Below are 24,315 nucleotides of genomic sequence, written 5' to 3' on the forward strand. Positions count from 1 at the left end.
ACAGAGCAGAGCGGTACAATCCCCTCCCTTGCCCAGCTGACGATGCTGGGCCTGATGCCCCCCCAGACACAGTTGGCCCTCCTGACTGCCAGGCTCTGCTGACTCATACTCAACTTTCTGTCAACCAGGACCTCCAGGTCCCTTTCCAGGTGCTGCTTTCCAGCATCTCATTCCCCAGTCAGTCTGTAGATCCAGGGTTGCCCCATCCCAGGTGCAGAATCTGTCACTTTCCCTCATTGAACTTTATACAGTTGGTGATTGCCCAGTCCTCTGATTTGTTGAGGTGTCTCTGCAGGGTCTTCCTGCCTTCAAGGGAGTCAACAGATCCTCTCAGTTTTGCATCATCTGTGAACTTGCTCAGTATCCCTTCAAGTCCTGCATCCAAGTAATTTATGAAGATGTTAAAGAGCACAGGGCCAAGGGGGGAGCCCTGCAGAACCCCACTAAAGGACCAGTGCCAGTCTCATGTCAGCCAGCCACTGTCACCCTTTGCACCTGACCCGTGAGCCAGTTGCTCACCCATCACATGACATGTTTATCCAGCTGTGAGATGGACAGTTTGTCCAGAACGATATTATGAGAGACAGTACCAAAAGCTTTACTGAAATCTCAAAAGATTACATCAACTGGCTCCCTTTGATCAGCTAGGTGTGTTACTCTGTCATAAAAGGAAATCAGGTTTGACAAGCAGGACTTTCCTCCCATAAAGCTGTGCTGGCTTATACTGCTCTCTCTTTTTGCCAAATTTTTGAGGGGTTGGTTTTTTGTTTTGGTTGGATGGTTTAAAAATGCACCATGCACATCCTGCTTCATTCTGCTGCACATCCAAGTGCAGGCTTGACTGTGAATAAGAGCAATCCATGCTGCCGGGGAAGGCTACCCTCAAAGCCAGTGTACAACCTGTTGTTCTCTGGAAACATGTACTGCTAGACAAGAAATATATAAAACCACATTTTGTCTTGTTTTAGATTCTTTGAAGAAGACCATGTTATGCTCGTAAGAAAACTGAGATCATCGCAGAGTTATATGAGATGCTGGAGATGATATTTGCCAGTAAAGTAACTCAATATACATCTATTCTGGCACTCAATAATTAAAGAGAGGCCCCCAGCAGTGAATTGCAGGATGATTTGCTCACAGCAGCAGCTCTCCACACTAGTGAGGTGCCAGAACCTGCAGTCAGGCACTCACAACTGCACACCTCATCTGCACAGTCCAGCTTCGAAATGTGAGTGGGCAGTGTTTTTAGCAGTACTGATTTTTCATTTCTCCAAACAGAAATTAACAGCAGAAGTGAGATTAGATACCCATCCCTGAAGATGGGGGTTTTCTGCTGATTAGCCTAGAAGTGACTGACTTTCTGAATTCAAGACCTTATGCTGCCTCTGATCCTGCCCCTGATCCTGACCAGATATAACGGTCTGTTCAGACAGGATCCATGCCCCAGCCCTAACTGAGTAAAAGTCTAGGTAAGGACTTTGGCATTTGATCTTTACAAAGCAGAAGCTAACAGGTGACAAATTAAATACTTCAAAGTAGTGAAAATTAAACAGTCCTGCAGTCATGAGTGTTGGCATATGGAAAGCTGCCACTAAGCTAATAATGGAATTGTCTACCACAGCACAGAGGGAGGTCCAGGCATCACAGAGCAGCCACACATCTGGAGACTGGGAACACAGCCATTAGCAACCTGTGTTTAAGTAGCACATTCTTGCTACCTTCCTGCCAGCTGCTCATCTTCTCTCACCACAGGCCAAGGGCAGAGGCCCACAAGCAGTAATGTGGCACTGGGGACAAACTGGAGCAGCCACATGCACAAAGGAGGGTGCCTCAGTAGAACCCTGCCTGTCTGCATACACCTGCTTTATTCAAGTCACAAAAAATGGGCAACTGGTTCATCTGTCACACACCTGCATTTGCATATTCTGGACACCAGCCACTTTCACTGGTTCCTTCAGGTATCTGTGAGGAGTGTAAAGCCGCTGGGGGATGACCGTTCCTGGCTCACTCCAGCCTGACCCCAGCACAATTTTCTTGTGTGCAGCAGAGACACACTGCTTAGGAATGGGAGGAGACTCGGAGCCAGGAAGTGGAAGATGAACCAAACATGCAGGTATCACTCACAACCAGAGACAGAGAATGATTTCCAGACAGGTGGGTATGGAGCTTGCACAAGGTGTTCACCTATTAATGAATGACAGAGGAAACTAAACTGGGACAGTGGCTGCAGCCAGACAGCAGACAGGCTACTCACCAGCAGCTGCCTGCAAAAGAGAACCCAGGCAGGGATCGGAAAACCAAAGCATGGAATGTGCTACAGGAGCCAGCAGCAAGAGCTTAGATGTATGATACAGCTGTAGGAGGAGAAGGACACTCACATGAAACATCCATCACCACATGCACAGCTCTCCTGGAGATGCCAGATGAGGCTGATTCACAGCACTCCCCTCAGTGTCGTCCTTTCTGTAGCACAGAGAGCTGACAAGAGATAACGAGCACTAAAGAGCAGAAGGGAGATAAAGCACTAAAGAGAAGAGGGACATAAAATGCTGGAGAGGAGATATGCATGAGTGCCCAAACACACACAGGAACAAGCTCAAGTATAAAGAATGGGCAGCTTTAGCACTGAATCACTCTTCTCTTCCTGAAGTACCTGCCCCATGTACTTGAAAAGACTTTCAAGGTACCAAGTTGTATCACTACTGAGCAAGCTGGATAGCACAGGGCAAACCAAGTGCAGACAGAGCACAACCATGCTCGTTAAGGATGCATCAGTCTATAGAGGAGCAGTTCATGCTGGCTAAGGGTGGCTGGGAGAAGATCCTGCTCCCAAGGAAGCAAAAGGAAAGGAAATTCCAAGAAGTTTCTTGGCAGTCTAGTTCTGTACCCACTGACACCCACTGCAAGGGGTATTTGTTGGCTTAAGAGATGTACCATTGGTGTTGGCAACAACTACAGCATGGTTAATTATGCTACCTTCCCTTTTTGACAATAAAAGAGACCCAAGTGTCTCAGATTCACCAAGGTGGATTTCTGTCCAACTGCCCCTTTCAGAACATCTCTGAAAAAAAAAAGTCTTAGGATCAATCAGTATCTGGTTCTCCAAGTTCATGCATAAAACACCTGGTGCATCCACACAAGCTGCTGTTCAGTCAACGCTGATACTGACTGCTCATAGCAAAGACAAATGGACACAGGGCTCTCCACTGTAGGTGTATGCTCCAGAAAAATCTAGTCCTCTTTGCCTGCAATTGTAGCAAGAAAATAAAACTGCAGAAAGAACCTGCAGGTTCTTCTATTTAATGTTTCAGTGCTTCCCAGTCAGAGGGATGGTCCTGCACCTATTAGTCTTCCCAGAAAATATAGCTGCTGTGTTCCATGTGTGCAAGGCCTCCAGAAGTAGAATTCAGATGACAATTTCATGCCTACAGAGACTTCACTTATTGGTACTGCATCATCTGCCTGTAGAATGAGGCTTTTACATCACGTCTGATTGGGAACATGAGCTTCCAAAAGCCCAGAGCTGCATCAGGTGAGCTTGTTGTTGGTCTTTTGATAATGTTCCTTTGAGCTTGCCAGAGCACGAGTTTGAATCCTGCAGCACTGACTACAGGGGACACATCTGGGATGGATTTCTTCAGGACTGGCCAAGTTCCTCCACCTGTCAGGAGGAAGGGATGGCTTTTTCCATGCTCAAGGTATGGATTACTGTGGCCAGGCATAACAGGGAACACTTTTGGAGGCCTGCTCTTTCCTCAGCATAGGGTGCTAACGATGGCCAAAATAAAGATTTTAGCACCAAGGATGGCATCCTGGCCTTCTCTACCCGTGGCTCGTGCATTTCCTCTCTCTTTGGTCCCTTTATGCTCTCTTCTGCTGCCACCATTGTCTCTGTGCTCTCCTGCCCCTGCTTTATCTCAAGCAGTTCATAACACAGTAAATTGTGAAGGGCAGGAGACAGGAGGAAGAAGCACTGGGAGGCTCATGCCCTCTTATTCCCTTCATCCATTTCTGGGAAGGTGACACTGGACCATAGCAATGGTGTTAATACCACACAGGGCAGCAGCTCATGAATTGAAATAGCAGGAACATTGACAGTAGTCACAAGTCTCAGAAAAGAAAGGTGATGTGGAACTGGCTTGTTCATCTTTTCCATGACAGGAAACATTTCAACCCCTGTTATCAGCACAAACATTGTCTACACCTATCATGCTTTGCAACTCGCCATACTCCATGTTGGGGTGACGTGAATAAAGAATGCCAGAGTGTTACTTTTCCCTTCCACAGAACAAGCTCAAAATGCAACAAAACTCAATCCTCTGTTGTTTTTTGCAGGCCCCAAAGCATTCAGCTGCTCAGTTTACTGTGTCACAGCCCACGGATGTATCAGCCCTCTAAGTAAAGGACGCTGGTCACCCAGAGCCAGCTGCTGCAAGGACCACAGGACAAGTAGCCCGTCCAGGCTACCAGCTGTCAGCCAGCCTGCCTCAGCCAGACAAAAATCCTCCATTTTTGATCCAAATACATCAACAACCGAGTAAAGAGGCAAGGAAGAAAAAGGGCAACCAGCTCTCACAAGCACATACACAGCACTGTCTTCAGCTCCCATTTTTCAATTATTTTTCTGCTTTATGGCCCCTAACACAAGAGGAAAAATGGAGGTGAGCTGCAGAAAGTAATCAGTCTCTCTTTCAGCTTCTCATGCATTCACACCAAAGCAGAGCTTGGATCAGGGACACCCCCAGGAAGAGCTGGAAAACACATTCAAAGCTTTGTGAAGAATTGCTTTTACAGGACACAGGTTGTTTTGGAAATCACAAACAAAGGGCACTGAACTATAACAAGTTTTGAAAGGTCAGCAGAAAATTCCTATGGCATTTCAGACACAATAAAACCTTATGACTTCATAATGTTAATCAGAAATACCACAAAGAAGCCTTACTGGAAATCACAAGTGAATCTTAAAGACTTTGATCTAAGCTGGAATCTGGCTGCTTCAGATATTGCTGCAGAAAGGTTCATAACCCTGAAATCAACAGAAAGGACACATCAATGAAGTACATGTAAGAATAAGACCCATTGGGTCTTATTGGCCCTAACTCTGATTTAGTAAAACCAGGATAAGATAGGATGTTAGCCTTGGCTTCAATGGTTCTGAGCTGTCCCTCAGACAAAATCTGTAGTAGAGGAGCTGAACTCTAAAATTAGACAATGAATTAGCTAGATTTTTTAAGGATCAAATTCTTTGTATGCTTCTCACTGAAAGCTGACTCAAACAGCCTTCTCTTTAGTGACTGTACAGTTAGATTTTGGGGCATCATGTACTCGCATCGGGCCAAATTGCTACAATTTGCCTCTCTACTTCAAGTGAAGGTTTCCTGGGGAAATAGCTGTTGCAGTAACGAGCCATCCCTGGGGCCCCAACAGCACAAACTGTAGCTCACTCTAACATACCAGCTACTCCAGATTTCCTTCTAACCTACATTATGCACAGGTGGGGTTTCATCAGCTGTAATTTCACTTCATGCAGAAGGTGACTGTCTCTCACGCATGCAGCATAAGCCTGCACAATGGCTCAGCAGCCCCTGGGCTCTGGCTTTCAAGGCTGAGAGAGGGCTCCAGTCCCAGGGTGTCATAGGTATCAGATATGTGTGTGTATGGATGAGGTACACAGTTGACCCAAATCTGGTATTTGTAAGTGCAGCTTGGAAATATAAAACGAAAAGGCAGATATTTTATAAAAACTTGGCTATCAAAACAGGAAAGCAAGAGAATATATGGGCAAAAATCTAACTTCAAATGACAACCAATGCATGTTTGTTTTATGGATATCAATTATCTACGTAGGCTGTGAAAAACACTCAGAATAAAGCAGGGATGTCCCATGGTTTTCCTTTTCACTCAAAGACAGCCTAAAGCAGCAGCTTTGGTGATTTGCTTTCCAGAGTTTCTCAGGTTATGATGTAAGGAGACAAAAGACATCTATGACTGAACCCTGCCTCTCTGCCTCTCTCTACTTCATCCCTCTCTCCACTAAGTGTTTTTTTTACCTTTTCTCATGACTAACTGACTACCTGCTATGCCAGTCCTGGTTTTCCTCCCAGATGGCAAACATCCATCTCCTGGCTGCACTCACTTGCAGGAAGCAGCAAACCTGCTGCCTCACTCCCCACAGCACTGAAACAAGTGACATGAGACTAAACTTCACTGTAACCAAAAATGTACCTAATCCACTGAAAAGTGTGGGGCCAAGCTTGCATGACATGCTGCTTGCAGAAGTCTCAGACTTGGGGGTAAAACAGAGCACCAGTTTTAGGTGTATGTTATGTGGTAGATGGAGGCCGCTCATTCCACTGTTAAGAGGCACATGAACACAGAAAAACAGTGTTAGACCCAGCAATAGCGGCTGATCATTGCCATGATGGGAGAGATTTATCCTGTAGCACCAGATATTAAAGCCTTTACATAGTATGCAACCTGCTCAACAAACCCAAGACCAGGAGACACAGACACCTGTAGAGAGGATAAATAAAGCCCAATAAAAAGACAGAGTTACAAAGACATCTTTAATTTCTGTCATGAGACCTAGACCGAGGATGAAGGCTCTGTTCTATGTGCCCCACAGTCATCACTACCCTCTTCCTTTAAAGGGATTCTCACCTCAGTAACCCAGCACCCTCTGGAGCGAGAGTTGTGAGTTTCTCCCCACAGAAAAGGCCAGCAGAGAGCACCAAGCCTAAACCTATGAGTCTGAAGTTATTTGAAGACAAAAGCACACACAGAAAAACCTCCCATTTAAAACACGGGTTATAAAAGCCAAACAGTTGTGTGCAGTACTGTGATCGAATGCCATCCTTATTCCATCACAGCTTGAAATAGATTGGGTAACAGGCAAACAACTGTAAAAATCCCGAGCTGCTGCCAATGAACACGCAGCAGGCAGCGGCACCGTGCTGGCTTGCTTCACTTCCAGCACTGTGGCGTTTGTCCAAGGAAAGCCTCCATTATGCTTCAGGAACACACTGACTGTCAATACATCCAGAGGAACCTTGCTGGTAAACTTTACATTGCAAAGGCTCCACAGGCCCCAGCACTACAGGCTGAGCATGCCCAGACCTCAAGAGTACCCTCAGCTAACAGGACATAGGCAAAAAGCCCTTATTCCATTTATCCAGTCCATAAGACAAAAGCTAGGCACATGATTCATGGTCTTCCCAGATCTTCTGAACCCCTCTGTCAAGCCTAGGTAGTTCTCCAATTTCAGCTGCTGCCTGCACAGGCTTTGTTAGTGCTGGAGGCTGAGGCTTTGTACCAAGCCCCAGGAGTTCAGTACATTCTGTTCAGAGTGCCAAAGGCACTGAATAACCACTTACATTTGCATTTGCCTAAACATAGCCTAAACATATTGCAAACAAATAGTAGGAATAAGTTTAGCACTTGAGGCACAATTAAAAGCTAAAAACACCAATCAATAATTTGGTCCTTTTCCAAAAAGACCAAGAAAAGCCAATAAGAATAATTGAAACAGTATTTTTGTACTGCAGCAAAAAACAAAGAATAAAAAGGTCGAGATGTTTGCCAAGAACTTTAAAACCTATTTTTAACCAGTCAGTACATTTTATGAGCTTATCTGTAGATAAGATAAGCTGCTAAATACCATTTCTGGGGTTTAGACTTTCTGCTACAGGCATATGCAATCTCTCTTGCTGCCTGAGCCTGACTGCTTTCCTCTCTAGCTGCAGCAGGATCGCAGAGGTAGCCAGCCTCACAGCAGAGCTGCTGCATTATGAATCACATCATGCTCATCAAGGAAAGGAGGCTGGAGTGTTGAGGGTGGGCTTGCGAGAGCCAAGAGACTCGGGGTGCTATTCTTGGCGGCACCAGCGAGTGACCGCATGACCTTGTGAGAGTGACTTAATCACTGCATGGATCAGCTTCCCAGCCTCTCTGTGTCAAACCGCAGTGCTGCAAACACCATGGAGGCTGCTTGCTTTAGGGAAAGGAGAAACAGAATGAGACTATATGAAAAAGAAAGGAAATAATGAAGTGCATGAGGATGCAGTCACATTGCTGATTTCAAAGGCAGCTTGGACTGTGTTTGGAACAAAGGCTCTAACCCACGTAATAGAAGAGAAATAAAGTGTTAAAAAAATGAGCAGCATCCCCACCCCCTTAGTTATTTTATCCCTCTGGGCATTGGAAGAGGCAGATATTACTGTAACTGAACACCTGTGAGGTGTCTGGATGCTGCTATACCAGATGAGATTCATCCTCCCAACGTCCCTGCATGAGGGGAGGAGGAGGCCAAGCCCTATTTGGTCTGGAGCTGGTGTACAGAAGAACACTCCCACAGTTAAGGACAGCCCCTGTCGCAGTATGTGTGATGTGCACCAGTGATGTTTTACTGCAGCTCTGCCTGGTAACAGCACAGGATACAGCCCACCAGTGGCAAGAGAAATCCCCACTCATAACTGCTGTGAGCTCACCCTGGGCAGCGGCTCAGAGAGCACTGTGGTGCCGACAATCCCTGACCACGGGCCCTCCAGCCAGCCCAAGGCACAGCGGGGTGTCAGCTGGGCTGCCTAGTCACCAGGAGTTTCACTGAAACTATCTCAGCCGTGCCAGACAGCAAGTCACTGATCCGGCGCACCCTGTATCGCCTGCAATCATCTCTGCCATAGGCATGCAACAGTCTCTGGAAGGAAGCACCCCATGGATGCTGGAACCCAACAGGTTCTTGGTCCATGCAGTATTCAGTGCGTAAGTGCAGCTGAGGGTTCCTTTGCTCTGCTGACAGAGCAGAGGGGGCTGCTACAACAGCCAATCCCTCTCCATCCCAATCTAACAACAGTCACCTACAGTCCCATTTCTCTCAGTTTCTGTCCAGTTGCACAAGATTGCTTTGGCTGCTGCCCAAAGCCAAGATCCAGCTCTAGGTGACTTCAGGAAGCCATTAGCTCTGCTGCTGCATCGCAGCAGGATTTCATTCCTCTGTAACAGAAGGGTCCAACTTGGACATCTTACCCCCATGTCCTCACTTCAGGATCACAACACACCGCAGATCACACCTGGAAAGTGCCTATTTAATCCTAAAGGTCTTTTCCAACCTAAACAATTCTATGGGTCTGTAAGACTGCTCTGTAAGAAGGCCCTGGCTGCCGCTGCAATAAATGGGAGTTTCCACGGAGGACAAACCAGTCACCACTTGCTGTGTTCTGGGGCAGGGATTGGTTGTTTCATATCTACATTCACAAAACCACTGTCATCAGTTATGTATGTCTGTGTCAAAGCTGTTTTCCAAAATACTGCTAGCCACAGCAGCAGAGAACAAAACTGCCATCCAATTACCACATCCAGTTTCAAAGCCCAGGCAGATCCTAGATTGCATCCTGCAGCCTGGATTCACAGCTCCACCTCAACATGCCACCACATGCTTTATTGGAATGAGCTGCCTCCTCTTCCTGTGCACCACATAATCTCACACTTGCTGTTTTCACTCCTTTCCTTCTAGGTTAGCTGTACCTTTGCTGAGCAGAAATACTGCAATTCGAAGGAAAGTAACAGTGACAAGTCACTTCAAACAGTGACAGTAGCCATGACTGCTAACACATGGCACAGCAAGGCTGCTGAGCAGGGACTGTCATTACCGTTTTACAGATAGGAGAATAAACCCTTTCTGAAGGCAAGGATGCAAACTGGCACTTTCCAAGTGACCAGATTAGCTGCTTTTGAATGCCAGTAATCACTTGTGATTGCTCTCCATTTACCACATTAATCCCAGGAGACCACGCATCAGTGACTCGCTCTCCCTTCTGCCCCTGAACAGCCACAGATCTTCTCATCTCACCCCTTGATCAGTCACCAAACACCCTGTTATTGGACAACCTCTCTGGCAAATCAGTTACATGATTAACTCAATTTGAATAAACTCTGTACCTCACCCAGACTGAAGTCCCCTCCTGCTTCTCCAGAGGGTTTTGTGTGCCTCACAAAGGCCCATTGGTTCCATCACTGCAGTCTCTCTTCGTTGCCAAAAAAACTGTTTATAAAGCCCCAAAGCTGCACAGATTACACAAAACTTAATGTACACAAAATCATGTGTGCCACTGGACTGCCATGTCTGACGGGCTCCTGCTCCTGGCACAGGTCAGGGATTCAGTGTGGGGCTTGGAACCAGCCTGTCTTGAAGCAGCCAGCAAAGTCAGCTACAGCATGAACCTACAGCACAGGAATTCTCTGCACTGCTGTCCTCGTCACTGGGTGCAAGGCAGTTCTCCCCACTGCCAGACACTCTCCACCCGAAGACTTAATTTCAGGGAACTCCTTGTGAAGATCAGTGAGCAAGGGAGAGGCTGAGACAGTGGTTCATAGTGAGACTTCTGGTTCATAGGACCCAATTCTAGCCACCACACACAAACCCAGTTTTAGTTTTGCTACCTCTCCCATTCAGAGCAGCCTCCATGACAAGCTCATGGTGTGGTTCCTGCAATTCCACAGTAACTTTACCTGTTAGTTCTCTATCTACACATGGATTCTAACCTCTTCATCACAGCCAGAAGAAGGATTTTTTTTTCCTAGGATTTACTAAATCTTTTAATCTTCTACCCCTGGAATCTGTAATTCTACTTTTTAAAGTCCATATTCATGAAGGGAGATTGAAGTGACCAAACTGATGGTACCAGGGACAGAAGAAATCCTATTTTTCATTCTTCAGCTGCACTTTATGGCATCTCATTTTACCATTGCCAGCCAGGGAAAGGCTTACATAAGAGTTAATGCAGAGATTGAAGTGACTTACAGAGCATTTCACTAAAAGAAGAACACCCTGCAGAAACTGGGAAGGAACAGGATTTGTGTACAGTGCTCTGCTGGGGAACAGGACAGCAGTTGGGACAGGTGTGATCTCAAGATTTGGCAATACTAAACATCACTAAATACCAGAGAGACTTGGACATGCTGGAGAGTGTAATGAAGAGGCATGAGGATGATGAGGGTGTAGAAACACCTGACATACAGGGAGAGGCTGAGAGAGCTGGGAGAATGCTTTGAAGAGAAGAGCTGGACTAAATGATCCCTGTAGGTCCCAGCCTCAGCTGTCCTTCAGTTCTGTGAGAAATAGGGAGAATGTGATTTGTTTAGTCTAGAAGGAGAAAGTTGAGTGGGCATAACAGATCCTTTGGCAAACAGAGACCCAGATTTCTTCTTTCCCATACAGATCAAGAAGAAACAGGCTCGTTTTGGGGAATGTAGGCTAAATTTCTACAGGTAGTGCTGGAGCAGACAATGGATTGATATCAGCAGCCAATTCAAAGAAGAAAAAAGGTTAAGAGCCATCAGGATAGCCAAGGTATCCTGCTTCAGAGGGAACCTGACTTAGCACCACATTTCACTAATTTAAAAGAGAGCTACTCCCTGCCCCCCAATCTCCTGCTCCCCCACAACCCCAAAACTGCCATGCTCCAACTTTTTTTTTGTATCTGTAGCATGTGAAAGGCACTGAAATGCCTTTGTAAAGGCTCAGAAGAACAATGCATCTTTTTAGAAGTACTATTCCAGATGCAGTGGTAGTTTTCATTATTTCAGAGCTAGAAAAGCTGATTTAAAAAAAGTGAAAGCCACAACCTTCTGAAAGCTGGAAATGCACATTTTCCCAATTATACTCTATGTTCAATAAAGACACAAGTTAATCCAGTCTATGAATTCCTCAAAAACTGCTTGAAGTTTTCAAAAATTATTTTTCAGTTCATTTAGGTAAAGCTAAAATCAACAGAAGTGTTACATGCTGTTCAAATACCTTTGGTTCATTACAAGCCTGGTTAAGCTGTGGCCACCTAAACCCACCTCTGAGCCTCTCTCCCGTGGGCACTGAGACATCTTCCTGTCTGGTTCTGCTCTCTCATCCTTTCATTTGAGACACCAAACACTAATGTTCTGACTCCAAAGATTTGGGTCTTGGCCTCGGTTTCACATGATAAGAGAAGTGAAAGTGATACTACCAAAAACCTTAAGTATCAGCAATTCCTTTATTGAAGCAAGAGGTTGGGCCCCATTCTCTGCTGAACTAGACACTGGAAGAGACTGGTAAGAAAAGAAATCTGGTCTCAGGACTCTGATGAATTTAACTTGTTAGTAACTTGTTAGAAATGTGCATACTGCACATCTAAGCAGCAATCAAATACCCTAAAAACACCCTAAATCAGCCTGAGAACAGAAAATGTTTCCTCAACCAAATATTACCTTCATTCCAACCAATGCCTGCATTTTTAGTTACATTGCAAATGGTGAATTTGCTTTCAAAAGCTTACAGCTTTCAAACTCTAAAGTACACTAGCAAAAATAGTCAGTTTAATTACCTAGAAGCCAAATTTGGGTAAGTAAGTAGTGCACAAATGGACCACCTACTTGAAGCCCTGCTCTGACATACACTATTCACTGAATCCACCTTTGTTTGCTTTTTGATATTTTTAAGTGTTCCTTTATTTTAGTCTACATTTTTCTTAACAAATTTATCTTCAATACAGGAAGAGGGTATTCTACTAAGACCATTTCTATTTTTGAGCTGAAGTCATGGAGGAAATCAGGTGAATATATAATCTTAAGTATATTCCAAACACTCAGCCCCACCTTGTCCTTTAGAAGCACCTGACAAGTGACATTAGTCAGTGCTGCTCTATGTTCCATCACCATCTGTTTGCAAGAGCTGGAAAGCTCCGTGCACAATATGGGATGCAATAGGGCAGCAGTCACTAGGACAGGAGACAAATGAACATGGACACTTGTGTCTGCCTAGCTGGGTGGGGATCCATTTGTACACATTTTTTTTTAAACAGCAGATAAGTCTATGGCTACAGATACAAAACCAGCTTTTCAGGTGGCAGCTTTTAGGGAGCTGGCAATGAAGCACAGCCTGTTTTGGTGGCCAACACCTACTTGTTCATGACGGAAAGGCACAACCAGATGATGCAGCTGCTGCAGGACAAGTCAGATCAGCGCAGCCTTGCACTCAGTCAGTGAACAAACCACCCATGCACAGACATCTCCTGCTGCCCACTTGCCTGCTATGCATTTGTCCAGTGCTCAGTCCCACGGGGCTGATCTTTGGGCAGATCCCACAGCCTCTGGAAGCACAAATAATCACCACAGATCACTGCCGTTGGTCCTGCTGATGTCAGGCTGAGTATCAGGGCAAACAGCTGACTGAAAGGTGCTTTACTTTGACCTAGCAGACCGATAAACTGGGGTTGAAATTACTCAAAGGCAGAAAATAGACAGGCAAAGCCAACTAAAACCAAGTTATCTTATGTTAAACATCAGTTGTTCCCACTAACATGGCTGACAACTGCTGGCCTGTCTCCATAAGCAGGGACTATTGCTGAGTCTCTCCAGCACTAGCCTGGCAAACTGGAGGGGTTGTGCAAATTGAGTCACACTTGAGAGCGAGCAGAGATCTGTCCTGCCTTTTGATAGTGGAAATAAAGCAAAGCTTCACAAGGAAGGATGTTATGGGCCACAATCCACACATAACATTAGCAAGTGGAACATGTGCCAGCCTGGGAGGAACATTGCCGTTGCACAGTGGAGACCCAGGGTACCTCTCGCTGCTTCCAGCACCCTCTCTCTGTCAGCATGGCCCCATGGCAGGACAAGACGGTTTTGTGGCAGGGCAGGATGGCTCTGCTTCCAGGTGGAATGGCGGCACTGGGACTTTCTCCATATTGAGAGGTGAAACAACTCTACATCAGTTGGTGTAATGCATTTCTATACACTTCTATTACAGCCTGTACTGTCCATAGACCAAAGTTGTTGCCAAGATGCAGATTCAAATTAACTCAAAGTAAAAATAAATATCAGCCACTACTTTACAATTCAAATTCATGTGAAGAAGCCAAACTCTGAATGCAAAATTAGATCAACCCAGATTCACAACTAGATCTTGTACATAAACAGACCAAGTTTGCTCAATCTTGGATTCGTGCCACGTTAAGCGTATTTTTAGTCTTGCCATGCTTATCCTAAGCCATGGACCCAGGGGTGCAATATATCTGATGTGCTACGATCACACGCATACCATGGTGTTTCCCTTGTATTTCTGCTCTCTCTCCCCACAAGTACAAGGGTGTTACAGATACAGTGTTTGGACCTGCTTCAGGGCTTCACCTCACAGCTGTCTCCATGGTTTATCGCACTGCCAGGCTACAACTATTCCACCTGTATTTGTCATGCCAAGAGTCCATCTCAAATGGAAGCATTTGGACTTGTGAAAAACAAATCAGGTAGTTTTAAGAACAGGGAATAAGACAGTGCTTTAATTAGACAAACATTAACCACTGCAGCCTCAGCAGAGGGTTTGGCAGATGAGGAACCAGCAAGTCACAGAGGAACAAAACCCAGAGAGAAGTCCTGTGGAATGACTGTACTGCACACACAACGCAAACTCTGCCTTGAAGAATTATGTCAGAACAAGGTTAAATATTTCACTGAAACTAATACTTCCCATTTAATTTATTTTTATCAATCAATATGCATAATGTATGCTGGCATCCTTTATGTTTCAATTTTGCTTACAGTAATAAAACTAACTGCAAATCATCCTTGGCTGTATGTTATTTTTACATCCAAGAGCACAGAGTGATAGAAGCTTGGCAGGACAGATCTGACTGAGAGAGAGAAAAAGCATTGTACTTCCCAAACATAGCAGAACTAGCCTGATTTTAAAGCAGTAGGATGGAAATGATTCAGCCTACAGTTAAAATTAGAGGTATGGTGAGATTGAAACTGTAAGAGAAGTACTGAATTAAATGCATTTTTACTTGACTCAAACAAGCTTTTTTTTATTAGTCCCTGGTAAATGAAATACTAGCAACTTTAAAAGTCTGTGAAACAGTCAAATCCGCAAGGTGTTTCATGGAGCAAGTGTCACCTGCCATCGTCACCACTGCAGGAAAGCCAGCAGCGACAGAACATGGGAGCTGCATGGGGCAGATGCCAGGGGTCTGGCTCCCCGTGACGCTCCGGTCAGTCATCCCCTGCCTCTAGTGCCGGCATGGGAGGACAAGGCAAGGCCGGGATAAAAAGAGAAGTGGCAGCACTGTGCCACACACGTGCCTGCTGGCAGTGGCACCTGGGGCTCCTGCCTTTGGAGCTGCCTTTGCAGCTGCCTCTGCCTGTGCCAGCCCGTTTACTGGAATGGCCATGGTGGTTTCCCCAAGGCCCCCTCTCCCTCCCAGGCACCAGGAAGCGGCCACAGCTCCAGCACCCACTCCCAGCTTAGCAGAGAGAGGCCGTGGGCAGCCACGGCCCCATGTCCCGCTCCTGGCAGCAGCAGCCACGGCGCGGCACCAGCACTCGACAACCAAAGCCTTGCTCAAGTCAAACACTGACACCGCTTGCACAGCTATGAGGCACCTTGCTCAGAACCACCCAGACACCGTTTTCTGTATCTTCTGTTGCTCTGTTGTGCTCAAGAGACAGACACACAGTAGTTCTGGAGCCTCTTATAATGAATAATTACTGAACCTCACCCCAAATATATAAATATATATATATATGTATATGTACATATTTTTAATAGACATAAAGAAATATAAAACCCACAAACATTTTGAATGCTAGATGAAAAAAGCATTAACTGGAAAAGTTCACTAAACCAAATAACCAAATCAAGATATTCCCATTCCCCTCCTCCCAGATGCACTATTTACAGCCATCAGGAATGTGTCACTGCTCAGCATTCCGACCCACTGCCTCCGCAGGCTTTTTTCTCCAGCAGGAAATCCTCCAGCTGGCCCTGCTTTGTTCTGTAGCACATTTTAAATTCAGCTTCTTTGCATCAATTGAATGTAGGTGCGTGCAGGCATTTGGTACCTGCATGTGGGTGTTCCTCCTGGTGAGATTTCCTTACTTTCAATCTCCTTAGAAGCAAACTAAAAGCAAAAAAAAAAAAAAAAAAAAAAAAAAAAAAAAAAAAAAAAAAGAAAAAAAAGAAAAGAGTAATTCCTTCAGTGATTTTTCTGCCCTTCTGCAATATACACACACAAGAAATGTAGAAAACAACAGCCACTGAAAGACTCTGCATCTCCCAACTTGGATTGACCAAGTCCTGCCTAAGTTTATGTTGAAGGGTTTACTCAAATAAGTGTTGCAGATTTCTCCTTAACAGGAAAATTTTTTATTTCCCCGAGCCCTTACGCTTAGAAGCAGAATTATTTGCAAGCTGGTGTCATATAACACCATGGGCCAAATGTTACCTTGGACATCGATTCTGTGGAAAGTTAAGCAAATGCATATTGGGTCTCTCTCAAGTTTTCTTGAGGAAGCGCCATGCCCATGATGGGCACTGCGCTTTCAGGGGTGAGGGGCTTGATTCCTAGGGCAGGGCACCTCAGGTTCTGTTCCAGGGACAGAAAGGAGGCACAGATTATGGGTGAGCAGGAAAAGGAAACCCTCAGTTTGGCTGTGGGTAGGGCTTGAGTGTGTGAATCACTCCTGTTTCAGAAGCAGTACCCTTAGCCTGGGGCTAAAACAAGCAAAATAGGGAGTAAGGTAAGACACTTGCTAGGCAGAGCATCCTTAGTTGGGTTTTGTTTGGTTTGGTTTGTTTGTTGTGGGTTTTTTGATGCTTGACAGCTATTACCACTAAAAAGCAGAACCTGTGACAATACTGAGAATACAATTGCTTTGCCCTAAGACCATGAGCAGCATTTTCACCCAACAAGAATAGACGTGTTGGGTTGTTTTAATTCCTGGTATAGTTGGGCATGTCTTATCTCTGGCTCAAAAAAATGGAAATGCATAATGAAGGCAGCCAGTTGTCTTGTAGGTAACCGAACACAATTCCCACCCGAGGATAGGATTGTTGGCAAGATGTGGTATCAGTACAGGGAAACTCAGTACTGCCAGCTGAATAGATCTGTCAAATTTCTTTCTGCAAAATGTTATGTCTACAACTACTAGAAATAGCACAGCTGAGTGATAAAACTTTAAAAAGTGTGAAAAAATATTTGCTTTATTTTCAAGTCTGCTTGCCTTGTGAACTTGACAGCATTTTGTTTTCTCAAAGTCATCTATCGTGCACAAAAACATGAAACTTTTCACTTTACAGCACTTTTTCTCCCCCTACACCTGTGTTCTCATAAACAGCAGTAGTGCTTAAACAGATTCTGCAGCAGCTTGTACAGGATTGAGAAGGCAGGCTTGTTGGACACTTTCATCTAAAAAAAATAGGAATAAAATAACCTTATATAAGAATATTGCCCTTAAAAGACTAAAATGCTCTTTAATGTCTGCTGGATGAGGCCTGGCCCTACAAAAACTGAAAGAATTTCACATTGCCAGAACCTTCCTTCCATGAATAGGCACTGATTTCGTGTACTAGGATCAGGTCTTAGACAACACTATTTTTAACTGTATGAAGAACAAGCATGTCTAAAACACCTTAACCCTCCAGCTGAGGCTACATATACTTTAAAGCCATTCTAATATATGCATAAGTAATGTGTATATTACTCAGCAAATGGTAAACAGCGAGTGTTGAAGTAACCCTCATGTCACTAATTTTATTCCCGTACCAAAATATGCTACTGTAAATTAACTAGTACATTATGGAGTGTCATAAATAATTAAAACTAAAACTATAACTGGCAAAATGAATGAAGCAAGAACATTCTGTAACCCAGTGTTCCTCCTACCTGACTTCATAATTTTCTAATTTGAGTAAAACACTAAATCTACTTCTGTCTGAGCACAAAAAGGATTTTGTTCGTATCATTTACTAATTTGAAAAATTAGTTCTTGGTTGGAAAGAAATTGAAACACGTTAAAACCTCCACATAAGCCATTCTGTGATAGAACATCTATCTACATGCCACACAACACAAACTGCTCCTTTGTCATCCTTCCCAGGTCCCGAGGTAAAACCAAAGGGAGCACATCACAGCAAGTGAGAACCACCCAGGACAAAGCTCTGCTGCCAATGGTGGGACATCAAGCCCTAAGAAGGAATGCATCCTACCTGGTCTCAGAGGATATGGGAAGGAGATGGGCTTCTCCAGTCACCCCAGCTGACACAACTTGATGCTTGAGGAAGTGAGCAGGAACTCTCTTGTCTTCCAGCAGCTAAGCTCTCCCACAGCAACACCTGCTGTACAGCACCATGGGCAAGGATGACTGCTGCGTGCAGGGCAGAGGCAGGAGAAATAGGTTCTGCTTTGGCACATGAAGTTAGAGCACTTCAGCTTTTGACATCTACAGGTGAGAAGAGACAGGTGAACAGCACAGGAGTGACATCACTGTATCTTTTACAAGGATTTTTAAAGCAGACCAAAGGTGCTTTTATGCAAGTTGGTAGAACTTGCTGCTCCATTACTTCAATACTTCAATCAATAGGAAGTGTCAAATTGTTTTTGCAGAAGTTTTCTATTGTTCAGTATTGTTTTGCTTTTTAATTTTCATTTTCCGGTTTCACTGCAATAACAAGTCTCTTTCTTTAGACAGACATAAAAGAGGATGACAGACAACGTCTGCTGCTTCATTGTCTCCAGGTGGATTTCATATTCTGTTCCTTTACTCCTCTCAGCTTTCTGTTCTGTCTTCTCTGAAGTACCACAGAGCCTTCCACCTGCCTATTTTTTTTAATTTTTAATTTGTTGGTGTTTATTTACTGGACAAAAAGCTATATCAATTATCTGTTTATGCTACCTGAGCTTGCCCTGACTTTCATTGGAACAGATGGAACCATCCCTACCAACATGCTGGGGCCAGACCTTGTGTGGCATCCTGACCACGCAGCCCCATACCCCTCCAGAGCGGTGTGAAGAATGCTGAGGGGTGATGGCCCCAGGATGAACTCTCAGGGAGAAATCCCTATGTGGATAGAGCTCTGACCTTGTTTCTGTAGCCTCCAAGAAAGGGGTTCCTACAACTCGGAAGCCCACCACGGTACAGAAGGATCCCTAGTGGCAGTGGCTTGGGCGGGTCTCTGGGCAGTCCTGGGCTGCTGGCTGGCTGCTGCACCCATTGCCCCACCAGTGGGAAAGGGGAGACGCAGAAGGGAAAAGCTTCATCTCTCTCCACATAAGCCTGACTTGTGCAGTTACACTGCAGCAGATGGAAGTCTTTGGAGACAACAATCCCCCTGCTCCACAGGGTAAGGTAGTTCCTCCTGGCACAGCAGGGGCAGGCACAGCAGTGAGAACAGCCCAGGGGAGAAGCTTATTTAGAACTGCCCTCTGACAGTAGTAAAAAGGATCCTCCACCCATCTGTCCTGCCCACCCCGGCTATGGCACCCTCCCTGGGAGGCTGAGCAGGGGACCCACAACTTGTTCCTGGTACAGACAGCCCACAGGCCACCCCAGGGAGTCTCGGGACCATGTGAGGAGCTTTGTCAGGCACTGGGAGATGCTGGAGAGAATGGGATGCTCCTGCAGGGAAGCACTTCCCCAGGAGATCTTGAGTTCTGGACAAAATCATGTAGCTGAGATTGTAATACCACCCTGCCATGGAAAAGGACACCAGGGGGTTGCATTGGGTATAAGCAAGGACAGTTTCTAGTTCTCACTTTTTTATAATAATGACGGATTAATCCTGTTCTTGCTAATCTGCCAGGACAGAACAGCTGACATAGGACTCCTCCAAGCTGCAACGGGTGTTCCCAGCTGCAGGAGCCAGCAGTTGTTAAGCACACAGTTAACTCCCACAGACCAACTATTTCCTTCTTTTTTTTTAATAACCGTTTCTTTGGGCAAGTGTCTCCTGGTATTTTAAAAATTCATTTTAATCAATTTAAAATTAATAACAGACCAGCAAAATCCTTAGGGTCTGAGAGCTCCAATCTCTGCCACTCTGGAAGTGATGAGTCAGCCACAGCGTGGTGGCCATGGAGCGGCTGAGGGCTGCCCATGAGAGCTGCACACGCTGAATTAGGTCACTTGGTTTGCTATTCATGGAGCGGTGGCTGTCCCTGCTATTCTGAGGAGAGCTGCTGCACTCCAAGGGTACTACCACAGCACTTTGCTGCTGCTGCTGCTGCCGTGGCTCTGTGCTGTGTACTCACCAGGTGGGAGCACCACGACGGAGCCTTTCCAAGAGGAGGGAAAGGACAGCAGCTGCAGGACACAGTACACAGAGTCCTGTCCTGCTCCCACACTGCTGCATGGTGTCTCCTCAGGCTCCTGCCCTGGTCACTAACCCATGCTCTGCTCAGGACAGGACCAGGAGCCAGCAGTTCCCAGAGCCAGACTTCTGGCTTCAGCCTCTACCCAAACCATGGCTCACACCCAGGCCCAGCACCACTCGCTTCCCAAGGGAACACATGCTCCCTGAATACTGGAGCAGACCTGCTGTGCTCCCTAATCACCTGGGTCTAATAGCAATGCCATGGTCCCAACAGGCAGCTCCTATGGCAGCTCCCCAGGGGGATTAAACCTGAGCTGCTGCTTTGTACACTGATGTGGCACACGAAGAATAGCAGCTCCCACCTTGTGTGCCCACAGCATGCGAGTCATGTCAGTGGGTAACCTGTGTGTCTGCAGATCACCATGGTGCTGGGATGCCAAGCAGTGCCAGCCTGGGCAGCAATGGGAGGCTGCGTCTGTGGCTTGTGGGCAGAAAGAAATACGCTGCTCCAATCCCCACACCTAGTGGCATGGGATGAGGGGAGGCTGAGGAGTCCTTAGAATGCTCTTGTGGAATGGAAGTTCCTGGTCTGCTGCAGGGGAGCAGGAGCAGGACCATCAGAAGGACAGAAGCCCCTGTGGCCCACAACATCCCTGAGCTCAGTCCTCTGCTTGCTGACAAGGTTTGGGCTCCCCAGCAGACCCCTTCCTGGGTGCCCCGAGGAAGGGCATCAGGACCCCTGGCTCCAAGAGCTGTCATGAAAGCACATGGTGTGACTGCTGCTCTTCTGGCTGGGGGGAACAGACAGAAAGGCTGTGTGCAGCCCTCCTGGGCACAGCCAGGCTCTGCTGGAAACAGGAAGGCTGCTCATCAGCTGGCAGCTACCCTGAAACAGAGGTCTGGATCGCCACCAGCCTACAGCACTTATTTGAATATATTTGAGAGCCAGCAGCACCACCTCTGCCTCTGCCCAGCTCCGTTCTGGTGTGGGAAGAAATGACCAGGTAGGAAATCAAAGACATTAGCTTGGCATCCCTTGCCCCGGCAGCTGCCCAAATGCTCTGCTTGCACTGCTCTGTTTCGTTCCTGGGTGTGGTTTGCCTGATGCCAGTTATTCCTCCCCGGTCCGAGACTCGGACACAGAGAGGGTGTCCCCTAGGTGACAGGGGAACAGGCAGGTCTTGGCTGGGCTGTATGGTGGGGGCAGAACATGGAGAACTGCTTGCACTCTCCCAGAAGCAGTTTCACTTCCCATACAAGCAGTGGCTTCAACTAACAAGATGCTCTTTGGCTAGAGCTTGTAAAAGGACCTTATCCATATTAAAAAAAGAAAGAAAGATCTTCTGTCTAAAACTTGTTCTTTCCTAACAAGAGGTTTGGACTAAATCCATTTAAGAGAAAATTTTACAAGGGCCTTATGCTGAAATTATTCAGTAGAAAGAACTGAAAAGAGTACAGGGCACTTTTGAGGGGCTTACCCCAAAAGCAAGTGGTTGGTTTGTTTTTGTTTTAAGAAAACCAAACACTCTTTCTTTTGGCATTAACATAACAGAGCAGTAAAGATTTATCAGTAGCACTGCATTAGCCTCCTCTAAACACACTGAACAACTGCTCCCTTAACTGGATCAGTTGCTGGAGCAATTGTTAGTCACCAGTATCAGATTTGAAAGCAGAAACGAATTCCTCACTAATGGCCTGAAGGACAAAGGATCTTCTCTGTTACAAGGACTTGTACCTGTACAGTGCCAGGTGCTTGGACTGTAGTCCCAGTGTGCTGACACACGTGTCCACACAGACAGCCTGTTGCTCCTTCAGGACAGGTAACACTTCCGTGGCAATAATGTTACTCTATGAATCACTACTTTTTCACTTGCAACAAGTAAAAGAACCCATGTCCTACAGTCAAGGTAATCACAGCAACATGGAGCTCTTCTAGGTGGAAACAGAACAGCTGCTCAGCATCAGCATTGTTACGTACAACTCAGATGCTCTGCTGTATTTGGAATATATTGCAATAGCAGGCAGGTGGTTCTGCTGTGTGGTCTGTGAAAAATTGCACGGAAAGCAATATAGGGAAAATGTTGTAATTATTAAAATGGGTTTGTTTTGATACCAGCAGAACAAAAGCCTGCCTGAGTAAACCAGTTTTTAGCTTGTTATCTTTACAAGCGGCCCTTAAGGAATAAAATTGCTGCTGCTCTCCTGTGCCTCTGCCCTGAATTTGGCAATATTCATGTGGGAGCAGGTAAAACCAGCCAGAGGCACCAGGACCCTCAGGAGGCCAGTGGAGACAGAATTCACCAGCTCCTGTCCCACACTACTCAGCCAAGAAAACCTAAACGGGACCCCCCAGCAAGTGTCTGAAGCCTGATGAGATGATTGCTACTGCCACTCAGTACACAGCCAAACACACCTAATTTGGCCAGGAAAACAGGAAAAGCAGCCACATTCTTCTGCTAAGGAGAGGAAGCCTTGATCCAGTGACCTTCACCAACTGAGAGCTGGTTCCCTGCAAAAGGCTGGGTTGGAAGTTATGCACAGCACAGGCCTTCCATCCTCCTGGCAGGTATTCTCATGCCAGTCATGCTGGAACTAGCTCAAGCACAAGTGTTTTATGACCTGGGAAGACAAAGAGAAGAGCCATCAGAGGTGGCAGAACCAGGCTCACTGGAGTCCAATTCCTGCTCCGGCAAATGTCCTCTTCCTCACAACAGCCTTCAGAAGGGTCCGGTCACTTCAGGGACTTGGAGCTCCAGCATTCCTTGTTTACCAGCTGCCTGAATTCCCAAGTGGCTGTGTTTCTGCAACTACAGTCTCCAGAGATCCAGGAAAAGATCTTCTGAACACCATGGGAAGCACATCTGTCCTGCTGCTGCAGGGCAGTCCAGTGCCCATGTTCTGCCTCAGCCTCTCATATTCAAGGAGTGGTTTTGTCTCTGCCAGAGGGGTGCAACGTGACAAAATGCCTGCTCACCTATTAATATGCAGCTGTGATAGAGACAAAAGATTTTGGCTCACACCCTCATTTGCTCACTGAAGAGAAATCAAAATGAACCAAAATGATTGAACATTTTGTAAATTAATAAATATTGAAACTCAACTTCCCTGGAAGGTTACAGAGTGACAGATGTAGTGCAATGGCAAATGATGGAATAGGTCTGTGAAGTTTAGGTGTGAGATTTCGAAAGACCTTCCTCTAATGTCCCAGACCAAGCATAACAGGCATTCCTGAGGCAAATAACAGATTTATTTAAAAAAAACAAGCAAAGCTTTCTTTATCTATCAAAAAGCAGGTAAGAAGAGAATACAATGACAATTTCTGTGCAATCTCTGCCAGTCACGTCTAAGGACACCCCCCAAATGCCTCCTGTCCTGCTGAGGCCTTCGGGGCACCCCACCTGTCCCTATCCTCTTGCTGGTCAGCACAAAGCCTCTGAAGAAGACTGACACTCAAAGTCAGATTTTGTAGTGAAGCAACAAAACAATATTCAGTGCTTTAATGACAAAATCTGTTCTGAGTGTCACCATTTTGGTTCCCAACTTCAGTTTCTTTTATCACTACTTCAGTGCTTGGACAAGAGTTTTGACTAAACCAGTCTCTTGCTGATAAGACCATGGGCACCCAAGAACAAAACTAAATCTACTTCCAGTTACTTATGCGGAAGAAAAAGATGGTCATAAATTTCTGATATGTGTGTGTGGCCTGTGAGACATGGTCCTTGCTAAATGAAAAGTGTGAACACTACTTTTTCAAAGCTCATTTTTATTTGTTTCTATTTGTTCAATATTTTTAAGGGTAACATGGAGGAAAAATGAAGTGACTTATAATATGATTCTGAAATGTTAGCTTTGGTAGCACAAAGTGAAAATACAAATGTATTCTTGCATGAGCACAACAAACAGAACGGGTGGTCATCTCCACCGCACCCTGAAATATAACAAGGTACTTTGTTCAGAAATGGCATTACCTTTATTCAGCTCACCCGAGGCATTAGCTTAAGTATGCAGCACATTTCCAATATATTTAACTTACAGCAACTTTTGCCACGAACCTGAGAGTACATTAAAGGGTGCTAGTGATTATAATGCATGTACTAGATCAAGGAGATTCTGCTGCAATATTTTAATTTTCATTTAGATTAAATTTAAATTATAATTTACACCACTCTGCTAAAAAACAGGGAAAGACATGCTGTAAGCAT

The 24,315-nt window shown here is 45.6% G+C and overlaps 1 long non-coding RNA gene across 7 annotated transcripts in view; it reads right to left on the bottom strand.

The window, feature by feature from the left end:
• The window catches only part of LOC116448705, a 72,231-nt gene that overhangs the window by 40,046 nt on the left and 7,870 nt on the right, over positions 1–24,315 (bottom strand). For 4 of the 7 annotated variants that reach the window (XR_004242083.1, XR_004242078.1, XR_004242082.1 and 1 more), the window contains exons 1-2: positions 18,011–18,099; positions 15,865–15,923 (exon numbers count right to left, since the gene is read on the bottom strand). The exons of 2 other annotated variants lie outside the window; for them this stretch is intronic. This is a non-coding gene — a long non-coding RNA (uncharacterized LOC116448705). Of the gene's footprint in view, positions 1–15,864; positions 15,924–18,010; positions 18,100–24,315 lie in introns of those variants that run through there. One more of the 7 variants, XR_004242079.1, reaches the window with a different exon arrangement.

This window comes from Corvus moneduloides, chromosome 10 (assembly GCF_009650955.1).
Source record: "Corvus moneduloides isolate bCorMon1 chromosome 10, bCorMon1.pri, whole genome shotgun sequence".
Lineage (NCBI taxonomy): Eukaryota > Metazoa > Chordata > Aves > Passeriformes > Corvidae > Corvus > Corvus moneduloides.